At 38.2% G+C, this 26,989-nt stretch overlaps 1 long non-coding RNA gene across 1 annotated transcript in view; it reads left to right on the top strand.

Moving 5' to 3' along the window:
• Nucleotides 1-26,989, top strand: part of LOC137660141 (uncharacterized) — a 184,549-nt gene that overhangs the window by 36,868 nt on the left and 120,692 nt on the right. The window lies entirely within an intron of this gene.

Genomic DNA, 26,989 nt, shown 5'->3' with positions numbered 1-26,989 from the left:
TCATAGCTGCTCAGTTTTCCTGCACTGGAAATGGGTTCACAGACCCCAGTATTGTCTTATATAGCAGAAATTCATAAATCATATCTGTCAGTGTGATCCAAAGACTCATATAGTCTTGAAAATTTTTTATCTTGTCTTTCCAGGTTCTTTCTTGATCAACTTTTTATTTCACTTGGTTTCCTTTTTGTTGACTATTCAGTTGGTAATGTGAAATGTTTAGGGGTTTTATACCTGGCAGTCTTTTGTGTGATTGCCCTATAAATGAAGATTAAGCCAGTTTGGATAAACTTCTCCTAGTTCATTATTGAAGGTGCTTGGTCCAAAGTAGTTGGCAATATATTATTCATATTTTTGCCTTTCAACTTTTAATTCTTTCCATTTGATCCTCGTTACCATTGAGAAGTGCCACTCTTAATGTAACATTACTATTTTGAACTTAATTGAAATTTTTCTTTTATTAAGCAATACAGTACTTGGGTGTTACATGTGTGTTTCTGTCAACTCTCAATTGAAGGTATTCTCTTGGGAGCTTCATTCCTTTTGTAAGTTGGCAATGTCCAGATACATCACCCTTATAATGAACCTTTTCCTCTGTGACCTCAAAGACTTCCATCTTCTCCTGTCATGCTGTATTGTTATAGACACCAGCAACATTGTTTTCCTCATTAATTTGCATCCTTGCATAGTGGTGGTTGTCTTATTTGTACCAACGCTTTTAGATGTTATGGTGCAATTTTTATACAAAATAATCCACTTTTGGTTAACCTTGAGCTAGAACTGTTTCTTTACTTACTTTTACTTTACTTTGATGGCTGCTTTGCCCGTCCCATACAGCAGGGGAACCCCACTCTCTACAGGACCTCCACTGTCGTTTAACCTGTTCGTTCAGAGTATTTAACATTTCGTATTGCATATTGTTAATTTACTGTTGAATCGTCACTGTCAAAAGACTTATGAAATAAGAAAGTCATCAGTTTCCTCTTGAAAGCCTTAATGTCTTCAATCATTCGAATGTTTCGTGGAGCTTATTATATAGTCTTCAGGCCAAATATTTAAAGGCTCTGGAGCCTAAAGTAGACATAAATCTAGGTTCCAACAGTTTAAAGCCATCTGTAATTATTTTCGTGTCGACACAATTTGTTGGTTGTGCAATGTGTAACAATTCTCTTAAGTATTTTGGACGCCCGGTTCTGAATACTGCCCTCCATTTTAATTTGTTGGTTAATCTGGAATTAATGTTCAATTTACCTTCTGTATCACATTCGGTTATTATTTTCTTATGTTGGTCCAACAGCATTTTTTTCTCTCTCACCCTTTATTTTAGTGGGTAAAGTAAAGGTATCTTTTAATTCCACAGCACAGTACAGTAATCTTTCAGCCATCTCAGTGTTATGTTCCAAGTCCCTCTGTGAAAGGTGTAAAGTACATGCAGATATCAAAGATGTTTTTCTTTTTTCTTTATAATTTTTCATATTTGTTTAAGCTTTTATAAACCCAATAAAGTCAATTTACAATAAAATAGTGGGTATATAAAGAGACGTCCGTGATATAGATTTACAGTTATTCATAAATCCAAGATTTACTGAGAAATCAATAGGTGAACCACAATATGGTGGGTGATTACTTTAGAAATCTATCTGGTTTCTCTAAACTTGTATTTAAGGGTGATTACTTGAGCAGTATAAACAGTGATATTTTGGCCTATAATCTTCCAATCTTCCTCGCCTTGGTTTGACTGCTCCTCGGACAGCATGCAAGATATGATGTTGAGTCATGTGCGTCTATAGTCCATTTCTTTTAGTGATGCATATTTGCACCGACTCGCGGCGGTGCCCTTTTAGCTCGGAAAAGTTTCCGGATCGCTGATTGGTTAGAATGATCTTGTCCAACCAATCAGCGATCCGGAAACTTTTCCGAGCTAAAAGGGCACCGCCGCGAGTTGGTGCAAATATGCATCGCTAAAAGAAATGTTTGGAAGATTGAAAGACGTGCACGTGTTTAGGGGTATGGCTAACGGTATGTCTGATCATTTTTTGGTGGAAGGAAAATTAGTTGTAGCAAAAGAGTGGGGGAATAGAGTAGGTGGATGTAAAAGGGAACTAGTGAGGGTTGAAGAGCTAATAAAACCGGGGGTAAAAAGTAAATATCAGGAAAGGTTGAAAATGGCATATGACGAGGTGAGAGTAAGAGAAACTGGTAATTTAGAGGAGGAGTGGAAGTTAGCAAAAGAAAATTTTGTTGGGATTGCAAGTGATGTATGTGGCAAGAAGGTTGTTGGAGGCAGCATGAGGAAGGGCAGTGAATGGTGGAATGAAGGAGTGAAGGTAAAAGTGGAAGAGAAAAAGAGGGCTTTTGAAGAATGGCTGCAGAGTAATAGTATAGAGAAGTATGAAAAATATAGAGAGCAAAAGGTGGAAGTAAAGCGCAAGGTACGTGAGGCAAAGAGGGCAGCTGACCTGAGGTGGGGTCAGGGACTGGGTCAGTCATATGAAGAGAATAAGAAGAAGTTTTGGAAAGAAGTGAAGAGAGTAAGGAAGGCCGGCGCAAGAATTGAAGAGACAGTGAAAGATGGAAATGGAAGGTTGTTAAAAGGAGAGGAGGCAAGGAAAAGGTGGGCGGAATATTTTGAAAGTTTGCTGAATGTTGAGGATGATAGGGAGGCAGATATAATTGCGGTTCCAGGTGTTGAGGTGCCAGTGATGGGAGATGAGAATGAGAGAGAGATTACAATAGAGGAAGTGAGGAGGGCACTAGATGAAACGAGAGTAGGAAAAGCATCGGGTATGGATGGTGTGAAAGCTGAGATGTTGAAGGAAGGGGGTGTGACTGTACTTGAATGGTTGGTGAGATTGTTTAATGTGTGTTTTGTGTTGTCAATGGTACCAGTAGATTGGGTCTGTGCATGTATTGTACCACTATATAAGGGTAAGGGAGATGTGTATGAGTGTTGTAATTCAAGAGGTATTAGTTTGTTGAGTGTAGTTGGAAAAGTGTATGGTAGAATACTGATTAATAGGATTAAGGATAAAACAGAGAATGCAATCTTGGAAGTACAGGGTGGTTTTAGAAGAGGTAGGGGTTGTATGAATCAGATTTTTACAGTTAGGCAGATATGCGAGAAATATTTAGCAAAAGGTAAGGAGGTGTATGTTGCGTTTATGGATCTGGAGAAAGCATATGATAGAGTTGATAGGGAAGCAATGTGGAATGTGATGAGGTTATTTGGAGTTGGTGGAAGGTTGTTGCAAGCAGTGAAAAGTTTCTACACAGGTAGTAAAGCATGTGTTAGAATAGGAAAGGAGGTGAGCGATTGGTTTCCGGTGAGAGTGGGGCTGAGACAGGGATGTGTGATGTCGCCCTGGTTGTTTAACTTGTATGTTGATGGAGTGGTGAGAGAGGTGAATGCTAGAGTGCTTGGACGAGGATTAAAACTGTTAGGCGAGAATGATCATGAATGGGAGGTAAATCAGTTGTTGTTTGCGGATGATACTGTACTGGTAGCAGACACAGAAGAGAAGCTTGACCGACTAGTGACAGAATTTGGAAGGGTGTGTGAGAGAAGGAAGTTGAGAGTTAATGTGGGTAAGAGTAAGGTTATGAGATGTACGAGAAGGGAAGGTGGTGCAAGGTTGAATGTCATGTTGAATGGAGAGTTACTTGAGGAGGTGGATCAGTTTAAGTACTTGGGGTCTGTTGTTGCAGCAAATGGTGGAGTGGAAGCAGATGTACGTCAGAGAGTGAATGAAGGTTGCAAAGTGTTGGGGGCAGTTAAGGGAGTAGTAAAAAATAGAGGATTGGGCATGAATGTAAAGAGAGTTCTATATGAGAAAGTGATTGTCCCAACTGTGATGTATGGATCGGAGTTGTGGGGAATGAAAGTGATGGAGAGACAGAAATTGAATGTGTTTGAGATGAAGTGTCTGAGGAGTATGGCTGGTGTATCTCGAGTAGATAGGGTTAGGAACGAAGTGGTGAGGGTGAGAACGGGTGTAAGAAATGAGTTAGCGGCTAGAGTGGATATGAATGTGTTGAGGTGGTTTGGCCATGTTGAGAGAATGGAAAATGGCTGTCTGCTAAAGAAGGTGATGAATGCAAGAGTTGATGGGAGAAGTACAAGAGGAAGGCCAAGGTTTGGGTGGATGGATGGTGTGAAGAAAGCTCTGGGTGATAGGAGGATAGATGTGAGAGAGGCAAGAGAGCGTGCTAGAAATAGGAATGAATGGCGAGCGATTGTGACGCAGTTCCGGTAGGCCCTGCTGCTTCCTCCGGTGCCTTAGATGACCGCGGAGGTAGCAGCAGTAGGGGACTCAGCAGTATGAAGCTTCATCTGTGGTGGAAATGTGGGAGGTTGGGCTGTGGCACCCTAGCAGTACCAGCTGAACTCGGCTGAGTCCCTGGTTAGGCTGGAGGAACGTAGAGAGTAGGGGTCCCCCTTTTTGTTTTGTTTCTTGTTGTTGTCGGCTACCCCCCAAAATTGGGGGAAGTGCCTTTGGTATATGTATGTATGTAAAAGAAATGGACTATAGTATATCTTAAGGAATCGCCGTACCATCCTGATTTGAAATTTTCCTCATCTAAAGAGAAATGGGATCAATAATCATCCAAAATTTAATACAGTAATATATCTGATCCCCTAAATAGAAATATGTCCAACCCCATGACACAGATCTTTTGTTTTATGCTGCTTTCTATCCCTATGGTTTCATTGGTTATATTCTTTTGGAAACTGCTGCATTCTTCAGGTATCAATCTTCTGGTAAATCGTCTTTGTGGCAATATCAACTTCTCTTGGTCCTGCCATTTTACCCCTGGCTGACCCTGAGTTCATAACTGTTCTTGTCTTGATTATTATTGTTATTACTAGCTAAGCTACCTCAATCAAATAGTCTGTCTCAATGTTTTGCTTAACATTAGATGATAATGATTTAAGACATCTACATTCAGGATTAATACTTTGATACTATTTTGAATAGGAATATTGGGAAAATAGGAAGTCCACAAATCCTTGATGACCCATTTAAATGGCTAGGCGACCCAAATTTGGGTCTCGACCCAGGGGTTAAGAACCACTGCCTTAGACATATCATCTCAAACACATTCAATTTCTGTCTCTCCGTCACTTTCATTCCCCACAACTCCGATCCATACATCACAATTGGGACAATCACTTTCTCATACACAACTCTTTACATTCATGCCCAACCCTCTATTTTTTACTACCCCCTTAACTGCCCCCAACGCTTTGCAACCTTCATTCACTCCCTGACACACATCTGCTTCTACTCCCATTTGCTGCAACAACAGACCCCAAGTATTTAAACTGATCCACCTCCTCAAGTAACTCTCCATTCAACATGACATTCAACCTCGCACCACCTTCCCTTCTCGTACATCTCATAACCTTATTCTTACCCACATTAACTCTCAACTTCCTTCTCTCACACACCCTTCCAAATTCTGTCACTAATTGGCCAAGCTTCTCTTCCGCGTCTGCAACCAGTACAGTATCATCCGCAAACAACAACTGATTTACCTCCCATTCATGGTCATTCTCGTCTACCAGTTTCAATCCTCGTCCAAGCACTCAAGCATTCATCTCTCTCACCACTCCAACATACAGGTTAAACAACCACGGCGACATCACACATCCCTGTCTCGGTCCCACTCTCACCGGAAACCAATTGCACACTTCATATCCTATGCTAACACATGCTTTACTACCTTTGTAGAAACTTTTCACTGCTTGCAACAACCTTCCGCCAACTCCATATAACATCACATTCCACACTGCTTCCCTATCAGCTCTATCATACGCTTTCTCCAGATCCATAAACGCAACATACACCTCGTTACCTTTTGCTAGATATTTCTCGCATATCTGCCTAACAGTAAAAATCTGATTCATACAACCCCCTACCTCTTCTAAAACCACCCTGTACTTCTAAGAATGCATTCTCTGTTTTATCCTTAATCGTATCAATCAGTACTCTACCATACACTTTTCCCACCACACTCAACAAACTAATACCCCTTGAATTACAACACTCATGCACATCTTCCTTACCCTTATACAGTGAACCCTCGTTTATCGCGGTAGATAGGTTCCAGACCCGGCCGCGATAGGTGAAAATCCGCGAAGTAGTGACACCATATTTACCTATTTATTTAACATGTATATTCAGACTTTTAAACCTTCCCTTGTACGTAGTACTGTTAACAAACTACCCTTTAATGTACAGAACACTTAATGCATGTACTACAGTACCCTAAACTAAAACAGGCACAAATATTAAAGGCGATTTTATATCATGCGTTTCCTAAACACGCCAAAAAGCACGATAAAAAAAGGCAACCAATGTTTTGTTTACGTTTCTCTGATCATAATGAAGAAACAAACGCATTTACTGTACACATCTGTGTATAGGTTAGTTTTTGCATCGATTATATTGATTATTCAGTACAGTATGTTGATTTTGTTATTACCAATATGTATATATATATGGGTTATGAAAAAAATCCGCGAAGTGGTGAATCCGCGATGGTCGAACCGCGAAGTAGCGAGGGTTCACTGTATAGTGGTACAATACACCCACAAACTCAATCTACTGGTACCATTGACAACACAAAACACACATTAAACAATCTCACCAACCATTCAAGTACAGTCAAACCCCCTTCCTTCAACATCTCAGTTCTCACACCATCCATACCAGATGCTTTTCCTACTCTCATTTCATCCTGTGCTGTCCTCACTTGATTATCTTGTAATCTCTCTCTCATCCTCATCTCCCATCACTGGCACCTCAACACCTACAACAGCAATTATATCTGCCTCCCTATTTAACTACCGCACTGTAATTGTTCAGTGGCTACTTTCCTCTTGGTAAGGGTAGAAGAGAGACTTTTGCTATGTTAATCAGCTCTTCTAGTTGAAGGACACTCCAAAATCAAACCATTGTTCTCTAGTCTTAGATAGTGCCATAGCCTCTGTACCATGGTCTTCCACTGTCTCTTGGGTTAGAGTTCTCTTGCTTGAGGGTACACTCGAGCACACTATTCTTATTTCTCTTCATGTTGTTTTGTTAAAGTTTTTATAGTTTATATTGGAAATATTTATTGTGAACCTAAAGTGACATTCTACATGGCTATAATACTTCCGTACTCTTTACCGCTACTTTTTATTGATCTAAAATAAGTAGTCTGAAGTTTACTGATGAAGTTCATAGTACTGTATAAATCGTGTTTTTGTCTCGGCATCCAATATTGTTGATTTTGGCAGTTTCTCAATGCAGGTCTTTTCTGTTGGATAACTTAAGTACCCACCTATAGTCCATTTCTTTTAGCGATTCATATTTGCTCCGACTCGCAACGGTGCCCTTTTAGCTCGGAAAAGTTTCCTGGTCGCTGATTGGTTAGAATTAGATTGTCCAACCAATCAGCGATCAGGAAACTTTTCCGAGCTAAAAGGGCACCCCTGCGAGTCGGTGCAAATCTGACTCGCTAAAAGAAATGGACTATAGTAATCCAATTTGTATCTTGGTAATAGTCTGTCAAAGTTTCATTCATCTTTTCCCCCTGAGATGGTAAGGCTCCTCCCACTACTGTTCAGGAGTAGCTCTTGTATATTTTGGTCATCAAGAAATAATTTTGTTATGCAGTACTGCATTCTTTTCCCTACTTCTTGTCCACAGCAAGTGCAGAGTGGAAATGTTTGCATTGGTATTTTTTTATGAATTCTTCATTTTATAGTTTCATTTCCTCCTATTTTACTTTTGATATGCTCCCCTTTACATTTTTGCATCTATTCCTGTACATATTTTTCTATTATTATTAATAGCATTATTATTGGTATTGTAATTGTAATTATTATTATTAGCTAAGCTTTAACCCTATTTGGAAAAGTAGGATGCTATAAGCCCGAGGGCTCCAACAGGGAAATTAGCCTAGTGAAGAAGGGAAATAAAGAAATAAATGAAAAAGATAACTAATGAACAATTAGTATAAAATATTTTGAAAACATTAACAACGTAGATCTATAAACTATAAGGAGAGACTAGGCAGGCTGTTCAACATAGAAATATTTGCAGCAATTTTGAACTTTTGAGGTCTAATTTTATTTTTTCCAAATAAGAGCCTGTGCTACTTAACTATTAGCTGCTTCAAACTGTTTATTATTTTTGATTGAATACAACAAGCATTCACAATTCTTTCACCAGGCTTTCCTTACTGGTTATACAGTATCTGCGATCCTTCTGGCTACAGTAGTTGTCTTGGCACAAAACCAATGTTTTCTGTCTTTGTTACTATTGTAAATACGCAAATTTTACTTTGACCTATGAAACATTGGGAAGAATTTCAGTCCTGCTTACCCTTCATGAACTTGATTCTAAGCTCGTAAAGCAGTGGTGTGTATGCGTGAAGTATTTAATTATTAAGTGCTTCTCCGAGTAAGTGGCTTGCAACACTTTCTCAAATAAAGATGGTTGACTGTACAATTTGTATGTTTCAATTATTTTCTCGTCATAAATCGAGGAGATTTTTTAAGTAATAGAAAGGATAGAGAAGCAGGAAATTTTATCGACATATATAGGAAAAAATATTTGTAAATTAATGAACATAAAATGTAGACATGCATCAACTTTGTCATTCGTAAACTTCCATTACTCTGGATCACTTTCTATCTGACTTGTCGTTTTTTTATTACTGCTGTAAAGGAGTAATGGAATTTTAAGATGTACGTTGGAAAGTATAGAAATAATATATTGTATGATGATTGAATTGGCTTTGTACTTACCTTTGTATTCACTTTACAGGCTGATAGATTAAGGAGTCGAAACAAAGTATGAACGTTATCCATGGTGAGTGTTCCGCTTTTATGTTTTCCTTCTGCATTTACTTCCTTTATACTTTGCTTGCGTGTTTTCTTCTATAAGGTCTAAAATTTGAGGGGTTATAGTGCCAAGGCTAATGTTTCTGCAGCCAGAGTGCAGGCCTTGTTTAGTAAACTTGCCTTGTAAGTAATTTTTCTACTAATGTGACGTTTAAAGAAAGTTTGGCAATTTCTGTTTCTTCCATATAACTCTACTCATCCTTACTGTCATCTCAACTTAGCTTAAACTAACCTAACTTAAGTCCAGTGTCTCTCCAATGTAAGGTAAATAATGCTTTTGTCTTCTACTTCCACATATGCTTTTGTACAATTGGGGCATCTTAAACTACCGCCTCAATAAAAAGCAAGTTGTCCAATGCACGTTATGACACCCTTTGTATAGTCTGCCCCCATAATTATTATTATTATTACTTGTAATAGCGAAGCTACAACCTCTTTTTTGAAGAGCAGGGCAGTATAAGTCCAAGAGTTTCAGTAGGAAAAAATTGCCCAGTGAGGAAAGAGAAGTAGTGAACAATTAAAACACTTAAGGAACAGTAACAAGATTAAAACATATCTTTCATATATGAACTATAAAAAAAGATTTGTCAGCCTGTTCAACATGAAAACATTTGCTGTAAATTTAAATTTTTGAAATTCCCCCGATTCAACTACCTGACTAGAAAGATCATTCCACAACTTAGTCTCAGTTAGAATAAAACTTCTAGTATACTTTACTATGAAGTATTGAGCCTTATGATGGAGAGGGCATAGCCATTAGAATTAACTTTAACCTTGGCAATATTCTTGTTTATATTGTTTTACTTTGCTATTTTTGTCATTATCTTTCTGTTATGTAATGATTTTCAGTCGCCATGTCTCGGTTCCACCTTTTTCACATTGCTGCCTTCACTTTTATATATTTAATATTTACACCAACTGCATGAATGGCTTGTTCAGAAACTCATTTTTAAAACTGAGTTTAGATTCTAGAATAAGAAATATTCCTAACGTTTTCTTGTTGATTTTGAGGGGTGAATGTCTTTAAGAATCCCCAGTGTTGGGCTTTAGCCCAAATTCCGTAAATCAAATAGCAATTTTTTAGGTTTTTTTTATTTTCCTTTGCTTCTTATATACTCACCCTACTGATAGGTCATTATTTAATAGTAAAAAGCGCACTTTTTATTTCATGACTGCCACTTTTTTTTCTTTTTTTTTTTTACTGCACCCTAACTACTGCTCACAACCAATTTCTCCAAGTTAACAGAAATGCTCTATTGCTTATTATCACAGCAGGGTTTTCAATTGATTTCCCTTTTATTTTTTTTATTTTTTATATATATTTTATTCAATAGAGATTACATTATGTAATGCACATCATGTGATACCATCTGTTAACTCAGTACCTTGACCACAATTGGTATATAACTTTCTTGATTTTGGTTTTTATTTATTTATTTATTTTTTTTTTTGGCTGCTGCTTTAGTCAACATCCCATTTGTTTTTCATTACTTCACATAAATTTTCAATCTTCTCCTTTCCATTCCACCTATCAATCATTACTCGACATCCACACTTCACTTGAGACATTTGTTTAACCATCCATTTATACATAACTCCCCCTCCCGGATTTCCACATTCAGTTCTATGCTTGTATCAATCATTAGCACAAATCCTGCCAACGATCTTGCTTTGCCTATTCCTAAACTCACAAATACTATATGAATTACCTAGTAACTTTCTTCCATCGATCATACAGCTTCCATTACTCCATGTACAGTGATACCTCTGGATATGAAAGTTTCTGCTTACGAAAAATTCAGGGTACGAAAAGCGATACAGAGATTTTTATGCCCCAGTATACGAAAAAATTTTCAGGATACGAAAAGCTTAAGAGATCACAACTCATCGCCGAGAGTACAGTACCTTTTTTTTTTCAGGGTATCAACCCTTAATTTAGGTGTACAGGTAACAATACACCTTCACTGATCCAAATGCTTTACATACAGTACCGTAACTTTTATACAGTAGTAAAGAAAACGGACCGTTTTCTTAGGGCTTGGAGGGGATAACTAGGCTATAACTACATTATTGAATAATCTCATGGTGGTTTCTGGAATGGATTAGGCTGTTTTTAACGGTTGGGTTAATTATTGAATGATAGAAATGGCTGCATTGCATGTTTATTACTACAGTTTAGCGTGTTTATGAAAGAAAAGGTGTCTTTTCGTAAGGCTTGGAACGGATTAGGCTATTTACATGTAAAACGCGACTCAGGATACGAAAAAATCAGCATACGAAACCGTATCCTGAACGGATTACTTTCGTATGCTAAGGCATCACTGTACCTGGTTTACATTGACCCTCTAGCTTATTCTTGCTCATATTCATTCTCAACGTTCTCCTTTTGCAAATGCTTTTCTACACCTTCACATATTGTAAAGTTCCTTTTCTTTGTCTTCAAAGGATCATTGGCATCCAACCATTCAAATTCCCATTCACAGTTCATTTTCTCTTCCCATAACTTACACTGGTAAAGCTTACTTCCACTTTTATATTTTTGCTTTTTGCATCACTCCATCCATAAATATGTTGAAGAATCAGACATAACCATAACTTTGTCTCAGGCCTACTGAATGTGGTAGCCTGTTAGAAGCATCCTTGCTTGGTGATCTGCTGGACTAGGGTTTGAGACCAGCTCAAGCACAATAGTTTCTTGTAGTGTCTGCAAGCCCAATATCCTTTTGAGCTAAGGATGGGGTTTTGGGAGAGCCTAGATGTGTACCCTCTGAGTAGCAGCCATTGCCTTGCCTTGCCTTGCCCTTCTTGGTCCTTGCTTGGTTAGAGAGGGGCTTGGGCATTGGTCATATGTATATATGGTCAGCCTCTAGGGCATCATCACTGTTCCTTACCTCTACCGTTCATGAGTGGCCTTTAAACCTTGAAACTATGTCAACGTAACACTTGCATTACTTCCATCTTGAAAACTTTTAAACCAACCCCTGCATTAATTCCATGTTAACTATTAATTAGTTCTTAATTTCACTCAAACTATCATTTGGTTAAAATATTTTTATCAACTTCTCACCATCCCATTTGTATTGTTTAATTTTACAAGTTATTACGAGGCATCCAAAATACATACATTCTATCCTCTTGCCTGCAGAAGAGTACTTTGTCACTGAATCTTCCCTCTCCCTCACCCCTTTGCTTGTGTACCTCTCCAGTTTTACATTAATGTATCCATACTCATATGTAACACACAGCACTTTGGATAATCCACATTCTCTCTCTCTCTCTCTCTCTCTCTCTCTCTCTCTCTCTCTCTCTCTCTCTCTCTCTCTCTCTCTCTCTCTCTCTCTCTCTCTCAAGCAGTGTAACACCCCTCACCTCACTTTAGACCCATTCTCTTCTAAAATATCATTACTACCATTAATACCCGGTATTGTTCGACATTTCAACTTCAAATTTCATCCTCTACAGTATGTACTTTCGCCACTCCATACATTTCCTTTACTCTACACTCCTATTACTCCTTAAGTAAATCTAACTCTTAGTAAATCACACAACCCCACTATATTCATTTCCTGTACTAGATTTACAATCATACCATTCTTCTTCAAAATCTAATACCGTACATAGAAATAACCTCCTCCAGTATTGATTATACAATACATTTCTACCCTTCTTCTTTGTCTACATCTTTTCCCACTTCTATGTGGGGTCGATGTTTTTGGTCAGCTTTCTTCATCTACCTCTGTCCCACACCTCATCACCGGTTAATCCCTTTGATCGAAGGTCATCCTTGATACAGTCTATCCTCCTTCGCTTTGGTCGCCCTTTCCTTCTCGTTCCTTGTACCTCCATTTCCATCACTCTCCTCCCAACATACTGTTCATCTCTTCTTCTCATGACATGACCATACCACCTCAGTCTACTTTCTTGGATCTTATCTGATAGTTTTCTAACTCTTGTGGTACCCCTTATTATCTCATTCGGTATCTTCTCTTTTTATCACCCCACGCATCCATCTCAACATTCTCATCTCTGCCACATCCATCTTCTTCTCTTCTGTCTTCTTTATTGCCCACGTCTCCGCTCCATACATCATTGCCGGTCTCACAACTGTCCTGTGTATTTACCTTTCAACTTAACCCCTATTTTCCTGTTGCATAGTACTCCACACACTTGTTACCAATTCTTCCATCCTGCTTGAATTCTGTGGATTATTTCTGCCCCCAGGTCACAATCCTCTGCAACTGTTGATCCTAAATACCTGAAATTTTCAACTCTTTTCAATCTCTCTCCTTGTAAACTAACTTCCCCATTCTCCCCATTTTTCAATCTCAAATACTTTGTCTTTTTCCTGCTGATCTTCAATCCTCTATTTTCCATTTCTCTTCTCCACTCCTCCAGTTTCTCTGCTACTACCTCTCGCCTAGTGCTACACAGTATAACGTCATCAGCAAAAAGCATACACCAAGGAGACTGATCTCTAATACCTTGTGTTACTACATCCATGACCAGATCAAATAGGTAAGGGCTCAATGCAGACCCCTGATGTAGTCCCACATTTACTGGGAAACTTTCTGTTAGGCCTATACTACTCTTAACATTTGCTTCTGCCCTTTCATACATATCTTGGGTGATTCTTACGTATTTTTCAGGGACTTTCTTTTCTCTCATACATCTTCACAGCTCCTGAAGTGGTACTCAATCATATGCCTTCTCCATGTCAATAAAGACCATATGTAATTCTTTCTGTTTCTCCTGATGTTTTATTATTGTCTGCCTCAAAGCAAATATTGCTTCTACAGTCCCTCTTCCTTGCATGAATCCAAATTGTTCCTCACCAATTGTTTCATCTCTGAGTCTTTTCTCTATGATCTTCTCCCATATTTTCATAGTATGGCTTATCAGCTTTATGCCTCTGTAGTTGCCACATTCCTGGATGTCTCCCTTCCCCTTATAGATGGGAATGATTAGGCTGCTTCTCCATTCCTCTGGCATCTTTTCCTGACTGAAGATCTTCTGCGTCAGGTCCCACAAGATATCTACATTTCTACCCATCTTTACTAAAACTTTTCACATTTTCACGCAAACCTTTTTCTCCCCCTTCAGAATATGCATTCCTTTTTAAGCTGGATCCCTTTGTCCTGACATTCGCTTTTTCAAATACTGTACCTTTGAATCCCTAACTCATGACATTCGCTTTTTCAAATACTGTACCTTTGAATCCCTAACTCATGACATTCGCTTTTTCAAATACTGTACCTTTGAATCCCTAACTCATGACATTCGCTTTTTCAAATACTGTACCTTTGAATCCCTTTATCATGACATTCCCTTTTTCAAATACTGTACCTTTGAATCCCTAACTCATGACATTCGCTTTTTCAAATACTGTACCTTTGAATCCCTTTATCATGACATTCCCTTTTTTATCTATTGCACCTTCAATTCTAAAAATGTTCTTAATAATGTCTGCCATCCTTTCTTTAATTATTTCTATCTTTTTTTCTGCACCTTCAGCTCTTCACATTTTCTTAATGTATGCTATACTTTTTTTTCCATTATTTCCATCTTTTTCTGCACCCTCAATTCTTCATATTTTCTTAATGTATGCAATCCTTTCTTTCATTATTTCCATCTTTTTCTGTACTTTGAATTCTAAACATTTTCTTAATAATGTGTGCTATCCTTTATTTCATTATTTCTGTCTTCTTTTTCTGCACCTTCAATTCTTCACATTTTCTTAATGTATGCTATCCTTTCTTTCATTATTTCCTCTGAGGTTTTCATGGAACCCCTTTTGTTTTTTTATCCCTTTCACTAACCTCCTCAGTGCTTGTTTTCCTTCCCAAATATTTCATCCTTATTTTTTCTCATCCTTATTTTCTCTCCTCCATAGTTCATATCTCAAAGCCTTCAATTCGTCTTCCATGCCACACATCCAAACCATAAAGTCTAAGCTCACTCACACACTATCCTTTATGGACCCAGTTGAGTCAGAGCCCAATGAGTAATGCCCACGTTAGGTCTTATATAATATATTTATGATTATTATTTCTTGCCAAGCTACAACCCTAGTTGGAAAATCAGGATGCTATAAGCCCAGGTGCTCCAACAGGGAAAATAGCAGTATTGAAATTTATTAGGATCAGAAGTAATCATACGTTTATTTATTTTTTTCTTTAATTTATTTTCCTGGTTACGCACTTATATAGTCCCTTTCATACACTCTTTTACCATCAATAATAATTTTGAAATTGACTCTCATACAGTACTATCTTTTTAGCCCTTTTACCCCCAAAGGACATACTGGTACGTTTCACAAAACTCATCCCTTTACCCCCATGGACGTACCGGTACTTCCTTGCAAAAAACTGCTATTTAAATTTCTTTTTGAATATTTTTGATAATTTTTTTGAGAAACTCCAGGCATTTTCCAAGAGAATGAGACCAACCTGACCTCTCTATGACAAAAATTAAGGCTGTTATAGCAATTTTAAAAAAATATTTTGCAAAATGTGCTTGGAAAAAAAAAACCCTTGGGGTTAATGGTTGGAAAGTTCCAAATTGCCTGGGGGTAAAAGGGTTAGAACATATTAACCTCCACTTTTCACAGTAAAAGTACTGTCTTGTTAAAAAAACTTTGCTACATTTTTAACTTAATGAATCTACTTAATGTATAGAATATTTAATCTAATGACCTTATAATAAATTCTTTATTCCTCAACTATCAACTCGGTTGAGTCCCTTGTCAGGCTGGGAGGAACATAGAGAGGAGAGGTCCCCTTTTTTGTTTCATTTGTTGATGTCGACTACCCCCCAAAATTTGGGGAAGTGCCTTGGTATATGTACATACATACATACATATACCAAGGCACTTCCCCCAATTTTGGGGGGTAGCCGACATCAACAAATAAAAAAAAAAAGGGGGGGGGGACCTCTACTCTATGTTCCTCCAGCCTAACAAGGGTACTGATGATTAAATAAATTTGACATGCTTTTCGCTTTTAGATTTAGCTAAACTGTACATTTGTCTCCACTCTTACTCACTTAGTCTACACACATTGGTAAATCTCATATGGTAATATAGCATTTGAAACTTTCCAAATATGTATTGCACTTACCACGTCAGCATGGAGACATATTTGCTCTAGAGGCCACTTTTAGGCCACTTTACTTGAGACCGCATCATCCTTCTCAAGAGTCACTTCTATAAATATTATCGGTCATGCTAACCTTTTAAAACATGCAAATATTTCTATTCTCCACTCCTCATTCAACTAATAGTATACTTGTATGTATTGACCCAGAATAAATTGTGAAACAGCATAGATACAGGACATAGTCTCCATTATTTATCCAGGTCCAGTTGTTCGTAAATCTCTACACCAAGCTGTATTCCTTGGCAATTTCTAATGATTTTTTTAGTTTCTTAAATATTTTTTTAAAAACTTCCTGTTTCATAAAAGCCATTTGTTTCCTATCTTTATTCTTGATTGCCTAACTCATCTAACATGCCTACAGCTAGTCTTCTGTAGTGAACGACACCTCGCAGTAACGGGGGATTTTGAGGAGGGAGAAGTCTAATTGGAAAGGGACCGCTGGTAGTGGTATCACTCGCCCCAGTTTTAATACCGACACCCTTTAGGGGTGAGCGAGCTGGATATATTCCTGGCATTCCATGTAACTTTTTTCTCTGGTATATTTAGCAGTATTTATACCTTTGAAATGGTGCTTTAAGGAACATTTCACAGAGCGACACAGGTTGAGCCCAGAAATAGCTTTTTCCTTCAAAATCCCTTTTTTATTCACTGTAGCTTTTATATTTTGTAGTTTTCATGTTCATCCCACTTCATTTTTTTTCAAATCTCTTCCTACCCTCGTATACCAATGAACAGTTCCTTCTGTACTCAGAAATTCATGGTGAAGTTAGAAAAATACCCATTTATTTCACCTTATTTCTTGAACTCTAAAACTACAATTAATCCATTTTCACCTTATTTTACACAAGTACCCATTAAATAATGATCTTGAAACCTTACTTTATACAAATTTTATACTAAGTATTACTACCCCTGTTTTGCAGATGTTAATAGTATTGTTTTAAAATACTACTTGATACCTACTTGTCATGAGGCCATCAATCAAAGCGGTGTTCCAACTTATACTACAGCATTCTCTTTCAATTGTCATCTCAATCACTACATTACATGTGAAACCTTTTTTCGTCCTTTGAGTACAGTATGCATTCTTTTCAAGTATAGGATGCATCTCTTCAAACACTTTTTATACCCAGGTCTACCAAACTTTATTTTTAATCAATTCCTGACATTCTCTTTTTCACATCTTAACCCTTTTACCCCCAGGCTCTTTGGAAATTTCCAACCCTTAACCCCCAAGGGGTTATTTTTTCCCCAGCACATTTTGTAGTAATTTTTTTTTTTTAAATTGCTCTAACAGCCTTAATTTTTGTCATAGAGAGGTCAGGTTGGTGTCATTCTCTTGGAAAATGCCTGAATTTTCTCAAAAAATTATCAAAAATATGAAAAAAAAAAAAATTATAGCATTTTTTTGCAAGGACGTACCGGTACGTCCATGGGGGTAAAGGGATGAGTTTTGTGAAACGTATCAGTACGTCCTTTGGGGGTAAAAGGGTTAACTATATACACACGCTCTCCGCATGGCCTTCTATTCCACAACCTGTACATGGGCTTCTTAAAGCCTAACCTATTTTAGAAAAATGATTCTTTGGGCCATGATTACAGCACTCCACATACTTGCTATGGGATCTAATCCAGTATTCTTGAAACATTTAGCGTAATCTGACTTCTGTAACAATCTTTCACACACTGATCTACTTTGCCAGAGCCAAAAACAGATACCCATTGACCACCTACTTATTCTTCTCACCCATTCCGTTGTACTTGAAATACCCTTCAATCTGCCTTTTCTTCTTATATCCCTCCTAGACTTTGCAATCATATCTCTTCACTCTGGTGTTGCCAGCATGTACTCATGTGCAATATATTTTCATTCTCTTACGCCTTTATCCTCATACTGCTCTTCAAATGTCTTATCCACAACATTAGGCTGCTGGTTTTCAAGTCTGTTTCCATATGACTTAAGGACATTTTGTTTTGAAAGCTTTATTCAAAAGGAACAATTTCTATTTGGACAGATAAATAGGTGTTAGAAGAGGTAGAGCATTTCTGTTATTATTATTATTATTATCAAATGCTAAGCTACAACCCTAGTTGGAAAAGCAGGATGCTATAAGCCCAGGGGCCCCAACAGGGAAAATAGCCCAGTGAGGAAAGGAAATAAGGAAATAAGAAAAAATAGAACATTTTAGGAATAGTAACAATATTAAAATAAATATTTCCTATTTAAACTATAAAAACTTTAACAGAACAAGAGGAAGAGAAACTAGATAGAAAAGTGTGCCCAAGTGTACCCTCAAGCAAGAGAACTCTAACCCAAGGCAGTGTAAGACCATGGTACAGAGGCTATGGCACTACCCAAGACTAGAGAACAATGGTTTGATTTTGGAGTGTCCTTCTCCTAGAAGAGCTGCTTACCATAGCTAAAGAGTCTCTTCTACCCTTACCAAGAGGAAAGTAGCCACTGAACAATTACAGTGCAGTAGTTAACCCCTTGGGTGAAGAAGAATTGTCTAGTAATCACAGTGTTGTCAGGTGTATGAGGCCAGAGGAGAATCTGTAAAGGATAGGCCAGACTATTCGGTGTCTGTGTAGGCAAAGGGAAAGAACCGTAACCAGAGAGAAGGGTCCTATGTAGAACTGTCTGGCCAGTCAAAGGACCCATAACTCTCTAGCGGTAGTATCTCAACGGGCGGCTGGTGCCCAGGCCAACCTACTACCTACACTGAATTGTGAAGCAGGAGTCAAGTCGAGAGGCATTAACAAGGAGAAATAGTCTCTCCCAAAATCCTATGGCCTAGGGACATTGGCTGCACAGTCCAAAAAAATGGATCACTCTTTGATAACGGTGGTGGTACAGTTTGGTTTGGGTTGCTAATGTGGCAATGTAACTGTTAGGTTTTTACAGAGGGGAGAGATGCATGTGATAGTTTATTCAACAAGACAGTGAGCTAATATACAGATAGTTGAGAACATAAATGACAAGATTCAAACCAAACAAGATGTTTGATAGCAAACTTAAACAGGTTTATATTATTAGAGCAGGGGAGACCGAGAGAAAAAAAAAACTAACGTTAGTGTACGATCATGTATGAAACACGTGCTATACACACCATGTTCTTGTTTGCCTTTTTTTTTTTTTATAAGAATTGGATATGCAGACTTTGATGATCTATTGCTGATGTATTTTTATCACAATGTGTGTAAGTTCAAAGTTGGTGTACAATTATACATGCAGTACTTATATCTTTTACTAGATGTTGGCTTAGGCTGTCACGTTCATTCATCACCACGGGTCATACATTTTCATATGTTCATATCTATCATGTAATAATTATAAACATATAATTGTGCCTTTCACATATAATACCTGTACATCTTAGTGTGAGATATAATAGTTAATTCTCAGCACTCTATAACGCCACCCCTAACAAAATGCGTTCCATTGTCTTCAATACGGCAGCCTGTGTTTCTGCATTACAGAGTAGTATAAGTCGTATTGCATATGGTTTTCCTTTCTCATCTATTTGGACATCATTTAATAGGAATCCTTGGTGCAGACCATTTTTTTTTATGATGCTGCTACTTTTCTGTAGGGCCCTCTTGCTTCCAGCTTTGAATTCCACTGTAACAGAAATACCTTTCCTAAGACCTTTATCTGTCCCAGCAGGTTAATTTACTTGATCATTTGCTTTATATTTGATTTAAAATCACTTAACCCTTCTACCCCCAAAGGACGTACTGGTACGTTTCACAAAACTCATCCCTTTACCCCCGTGGACGTACCGGTACGTCCTTGCAAAAAAAATGCAATAAAATTTTTTTTTCTTCATATTTTTGATAATTTTTTTGAGAAAATTCAGGCATTTTCCAAGAGAATGAGACCAACCTGACCTCTCAATGACAAAAATTAAGGCTGTTAGAGCAATTTAAGAAAAATATACTGCAAAATGTGCTTGAAAAAAATAACCCATGGGGGTTAAGGGTTGGAAAGTTCCAAATAGCCTGGGGATAAAAGGGTTAATAAACATTACTTAATCCAACACACATCTTGACACCATCTGTCAGCTTTATGATCTTGAACCACATATTTCTATGCAACTTTGTTGGTGGTTTACATATTTTTCATTAATCCTGGTCTGGTCATCATTAGGTTCATTTTGTTATACATGGATTTTCAAATATCTTAATCGGTACTAACCACCACCACTTTCTCAGATTAATATCAATGCTTCACTTCCATAGATGATTGTCTTTTTGAAATCTATTCATGATGTAGTGGTTATTGGGGCTGTGAGGACAAGATATATTTTCTTTATTCAACAGTTTTTACAATTGCATGTGATCACACAATTTACTTTCATATGCTCACAACTCTACCGTTAATGATAATCATGAAACTGACCTTCGTATTTATTTTCCCTCTTAACGAGAGAATGCCTTGATGAAGTCATTGGGCTTCAGCACGGTATATCATTCCCGTGCTGAAGGCTTGTGACGGGCAAGAGGGCTCTCGAACTGGGGAATTTCTTTTCCTCAGTTTGACTCTAAATTTCTCTCATTCTTTTTCTATTACCTCTTATTGCTTATTCCTCCTTCATAATTATCAGCTGTCTCCAACCTTGCTGTCAAAACTCTCTTACCCATTTCACTGTCCAGGTTTTTTAGAGGGGACATTGTATCCATGATCGGTTTCTATTTCAAAATCAATTGTGGGAGCTGTGGTGGTCTTGCCAACTGCCCGAAAACGTTTGGACACCTAGGAGTGTCAGTATTCCCATACTGGCACGGGGAACTATCTCTTAGGAAATTTGGCCTTCGGATTCCAGGGGTTGGCGATTTCATAGAGATAGGACTCTCGGCATTCTGTCCGGTTTGCCTGCCACTATGATTAGAGTGGGGATGATTGTATTCTTGAAATGCTCTCAGTCCCATCAAGTGGGTTTGGCATACACTTGAGCCACTCTAATCATAGTGGTACCATCCCTTTGTGGTAGGGTAGGGAGTGGACATTTGGTAAGCAGCTTTCGCAGGTGTCATTGGTGGAGAAATTAATTCCAGGAAAGGCTAACGGTGTCTTCTTTGGAATTTCAGACATTCTTAATATTTTCTCTCCCTTAAACTTTATTTTTTTCCATTGTATTTTTTTCATTGTTATTATGACCCCTTCCCTCCCCCCAAAAATAATTAATGAGTAAACTTAATGTTCCCCGTACCCCTGGATCAAATGGCGAACCCCAGACACCGTTGACAACTTCTGCTTGTTTAAGTAAGGAAAGCTCTGTTGACAACCTCGGCAATAAAAAGGATTCCTCCAACAATACTTCTCTGACCAGTGTAGTTAAAGACAATTTATCGGCACTGATGGAAAATGATTCTTGTAATAACAGTAATACTTTACTCTGGTTCTGGCTCATTACCAGATCCAACAAAAGATCTGAAAATTCTCCTCTTAAAAAACATACCATTTGGTTGTAGCTATGACATAATTCATGAAGCCTTCTGTAGATTTGGGGCAATCAAAGAAATTTTATTGGAGCTTAATGGTAGTAAAGGCTTTTGGGAATGCTTTGGTATCATTTTCAAGTTTTGAGATTGCTTTAGAAGCAAATAAAAATTTAGAGAGTATAAAAATTGACAATTGTTTGATTTCTGGGGCTCTATGTGATAAAGCACCAAGACACCTAGAGGTATATAAACCAGAAGAATGGATGGAAAAAGAAATAGAGCATAGACTTCCAGAAGTAAGAACCCCCAAGCCTCCAACATGGATAATTGCATTTGGGAAGATAGATAATTATAACTATTATAAAATTAGTAAATTTATACAAAAAAAGTTGGTTTAATTAAAAGTAAGGATATTAGCTGATACGGTAAGCAATCTGTTTTGATTAATGCAAAATCAGATACTCAAGCTCACATGCTTTGTGGCATGAAGATTGCAGAAATTGATCCTATTAAGGATATTAAACCACATATGAGGTTCAGCTATGGTAAAGGAGTAGTTTTTGATAAAGATCTATATGAATTTTCAGAACCAGAAATTCTGGACATGTGCCCTGCTAATGTTTGGAAAGTAAGTAAGATCCCTCAAACAAGCATGGTAGTTTTAACATTTAAAACCCCTGTTATATATACCAGATCATATAATTATTGAGAATGAAAGAGTACATGTTCGAGAATATAAACCTAGGCCTTTACAATGCTTTAATTGTTTCAAGTACGGTCACCCTTCCCGGTACTGCAATAATACGAAGATCTGTATTAAGTGTTCTTTGTTAGAACATGGCCAATGCAACAGAGATACAACCTGTGCAAACTGTAAAGATCATCATAAATCAAATGATAAAAGATGTAGAGAATACAAGAAAGAAGAAGCTGCAATCTTGAAAGCAAATGCTGAACATATAAGTGTAGGTTATGCAAAGTATTTACTCAATCGGCAACTTAATTTTGCTCGCGCGGTTAAGATGCCACCAAAAGATTATAATCCACTAACCCTTACTACCACAGGGGGACCAGTGGTAGCACCTGGCCCGTCAGGTGCATCTCCCTTACTGTTAGTGGTAGTAGCCCAGCTATCTGGGTCAAGTGCTCAGCCTATAAAAGCCAGAGCACAAACCACCAAAGAGGTCAATATGGTTTCCAATACACCAAAAGTAATGTCACCGATAGGAGCATCTCCCCTAGAGGTAGTAGCCCAGCCTTCTGGGTTAAGTGCTCGAACTGTTGAAGTTCTAGCACAATCCTCCAAGGAAGCCAATGTGGCTTCCACCACCTTAAATGTATTGTCTCAGGCAGAATCTCTACCTGATTTGATGGAGATTGGAAAGCAAGATCTTCCAAAGAGGAAAAGGTCCCCATCATCCTCACCTTCATCTAAGTCAGGTAAGTGCCCTACTGCTCATGATCTTAAGGTTGACTCTTATAAAGATCCTAGAAAGAAAGAAAAGAAGAGTGGTGGCCTAGTAAAGCCTTCCATCTCCAGGCCTTACATGGCTTCATCTGAAAAGTCCCAAAAGACAAATGAGACAAAGAAAAATAACAAAAGATGATGTCTATCATCCAGTGGAATTGCAGAGGTCTAAGTACTAGCATTGAGCAAATAAAAACTTTAACCAGGGACTCAGACACGAAGGTAATTTGTCTACAGGAAACCAAGATCAGTGACAAACCATTTAATCCTGGACTCAATTATAATTTTTGTAGATCCCCTCCTTTGCAAGCTGCAAGAGCTCAAGGTGGTACAGGTTTTATTATTCACAAATCTGTAAAATTTGAAACAATCCTACTCAATACACCACTACAGGCATGTGCAGTTAGAACTCATATCGGGAAAAAAATTACTTTATGCTCGCTATATATTGAACCATCCTTAGAACTTTTCCTCTTAGATCATGCTGGTAATCCAAGAAGGCTTAGACTTTCTGACCTCCAAGACCTGATCAATCAGCTTCCTGCCCCTTTTATTTTAATGGGTGATTTTAATGCAAAGCATACTTTATGGGGTGGAAATGTGTGCGATAGATGGGGTAATCTTGTTGAAGAATTAATTGACAACAATGATGTAATACTAATGAATGATGGTTCTCCAACTAGGTATGATGTATTCCACAACTCTACATCAGCCATTGATTTGTCAATCTGTTCCTCATCCATTCGATTGGACTACCTTTGGTCAGTAAATGAACACCTACATGACAGTGGCCATTGGCCAATAATGTTAGATTATGTCCATAATCTTCCTTCTCAGTGTCCACCAAAATGGAAGATAGACTAGGCAGACTGGGCAGCTTATGAAAACTGTTCACTCACCGATAAAGAGTATGATGAATTTACATCTCCAGTGCATGCCTATCAACATCTTGAAAATATTATTGATGATAATGCTAGCAATTTTATACCTAAAACATGCGGTTTACCTCATCGCTCTGTAGTTCCTTGGTGGAGTAAAGAATGTGCCAACGCAAGAAAAGGGACCCGAACTTGCTTCAGAAGATACTTGAGAACAAACTATGTAGCAGATAGAATAGCGTACCTCAGAGCCTGTGCCAAACAAAAAGGAACTTTTAGTAAAGCAAAGAGAGCATCGTGGAAGAAATATATATCTAATATTAATACCAAAACTCCTTCAAAGGAAATATGGGACAAGATTAGAAAACTTCAAGGTAAATTCGTCCCTAAGCCTCTACCAATATTAAGGGAAAATAATAGATATATATCTGACCCCAAAGATGTAGCAGAGGTTCTTGCTAAGCACTTTGCCCATGTATCAAGTGCTGACAACTATTCCCCAGCATTTCAACAAATTAGAGCATCAACATCTGTTGTTCCTCCTGCTTCTTCAAATACTGAAGCTTTTAACCTGCCTTTTAGTATGGAGGAGATGCAAAATGCTATCTCTAGCTCTTCTTTAACTGCCCCAGGTGAGGATGGCATCCGGTATGAAATGATATCACATCTTCCAGTGGATACCAAGGAATTTTTATTAGAAACCTTTAATGGTCTATGGGCTTCCCATACATCTCCTGATTCCTGGCATACTTCAATTGTAATTCCAGGCCACAAGTCTGGTAAAGACCCAGAACTGCCATCTAGTAATAGGCCCATATCCTTGACCAGTTGCATATGCAAACTATTTGAGAGAATGATCAACAACAGACTTGTGTGGTATCTAGAATCAAAAAATCTTTTATCTAACAGGCAGTTTGGTTTTAGGAAGAACCGAAGTACTCTAGACCCTTTGCTGATGTTATCAAGGGAAATTTCAAATGCCTTTTATAACCAAAACCAGGTGGTGGGTGTCTTTTTTTTGACCTCGAAAAGGCATATGACACCACCTGGAGGGGTGGTATTTTAAAGCAATTGGCCTTGTGGGGTATAGGAGGACATATGTTCTCTTTTATTGAAGAATTTTTATCAAACCGCTCAATTAAAGTGAGAGTAGGGTCAGAACTATCTTCATCCTACATGCAAGAAGAAGGTGTCCCCCAAGGTAGCGTATTGAGTGTGACCTTGTTTGCTGTTGCTATTAATAGTCTCTTGAGTCACATACCTCCTGGCATACAAGGATCACTATTTGTCGATGACTGCAATTTATTGTAGTGGATCATCTGCACTACAAGCATGCCAGAATCTTCAAATTGGAATAAATGCTGCTTCCTCATGGGCAAATTCTCGTGGATTCATGTTTTCTCCTCAGAAGACCAAAGCCATTCGCTTTACTCGTACTCGTAAAAGGGAAGAGATCCCCACCCTTTTCTTAAATGATTGCATTTTGCCATATGAGGATAATGTCAAGTTTCTTGGAGTAATTTTCGGCAAGAAAGTGACATATGGTCCCCATATAAATGACCTATCTATCAGGGTTAAGAAGTCACTGAACATTCTGAAAGTGATATTGCATTTTGATTGGGGTGCTGATAGAACAACTTTGCTTAGAATTTATACATCTTTGTGTCTGAGCAGGTTAGACTATGCATGCCAAATATATGGGTCAGCTACAAAGACTTTACTTGGAAAACTTGATATTGTTCACAATGCTGGGCTTCGCATCTGCACAGGTGCTTACAGAACATCTCCCATTGACAGTCTCTATGTTGATTCTGGCATACCTCCCCTTTCCATTCGCAGAGAGGAGTTGAGTTTGAGGTTTTTAGCTAGGTCCCTTGCTGTGAGAAACAATCCTAACTGTAAATATGTTAGGGCGCCTTTAGATCGGGCTCCTAACAGATCTAGAGTGCCTAAGCTTTTGGAAGTACAGCTGAAAAATGATGCTAGAGAAGTAGGCTTGTTAACAGCACAGATAGCAGAGGTAGGATATCCAAAGTCTCCTCCTTGGTGTAATCCACCTGTTAAAGTATGTTTTATGGCAGGAGGGAAAAATACCTTACCTAGTAGGGTAATGAAAAGTGAGTTTTTAAATCATGCTGCTCAACATCATGGGAAACATGTTTTTACAGATGGCTCCAAATCGGCTGCAGGAGTTGGAAGGGCAGCTGTGGTGGGGGATATTGTTATTAGAAGGAAACTCCCATCCTCTTGTTCAATATTTACTGCTGAGCTGTACGCAATAATTCTCGCAGTCCAACATATTTTTAGAAATGGCAACCAAAATAGTTTTTATACAATTTTTATGGATTCCAATAGTGTTTTACTCTCATTAAAACAAATTATGCCTGGCCATCATCTAGTACAAGAGGTGCAGGACTGGTTAGTACTTCTGCAGTCTAGGAAGAGTATCAGTGTTCACTTCTGTTGGGTCCCTGCCCATGTTGGGGTGGATGGAAATGAACAAGTAGATAAGGCAGCAAAGGAAGCTTCAGGGCTAAGTAATCCATCCCCCTTGAGTATTCCTTACAAAGATCTTAAAAGTGAGATTCATCTTTACTGTAAAAATAAGTGGCAAGCTCGATGGTCTGGACTGACCACCAATACAAAATTGAAACAAATCCACCCATTGGTGGATAAATGGTCATCTTGTAATTCTACAAGTAGGAGGGATACCATTATTTTAACTAGGCTGCGTATTGGCCATACACATGCAACGCACAATTATTTAATGAATAGTGGGGAAGGGAGACAGGCCCCTCTTTGTAGTACCTTTCAAGTGACAATGGATGTTAAACATATTTTAGTCGATTGTCCTGTTTTTAACCCTGGATAGGTACGGTGGGTCGTTTGCGACCCCGAGCGTCAAAAAAAAACAGGTTTTTCTCACGTGACTCACCCCTGTGACTGAATTTGTGGGTGATCGACCTGCAGGAGGTGTCTCCCCTACACGCTCTAGTAGTGTCCAGATGTGCATTGCTGTAGCTGTACTCCTTCCCCGATTTCTGAGACGCGTCGGGGTCGTTCGCGTCCGAGTTTACCCTTCTGAGGTAGTTTGCATAATTATCAAAGTTATTACGTATTATGAAATTGTCGTAGAATGGTGCAACTTGTATAG

This window comes from Palaemon carinicauda, chromosome 20 (assembly GCF_036898095.1).
Source record: "Palaemon carinicauda isolate YSFRI2023 chromosome 20, ASM3689809v2, whole genome shotgun sequence".
Lineage (NCBI taxonomy): Eukaryota > Metazoa > Arthropoda > Malacostraca > Decapoda > Palaemonidae > Palaemon > Palaemon carinicauda.
The sequence above is the reverse complement of the archived record's forward strand: the minus strand, read 5'-3'. Positions and strand labels throughout refer to the sequence as shown.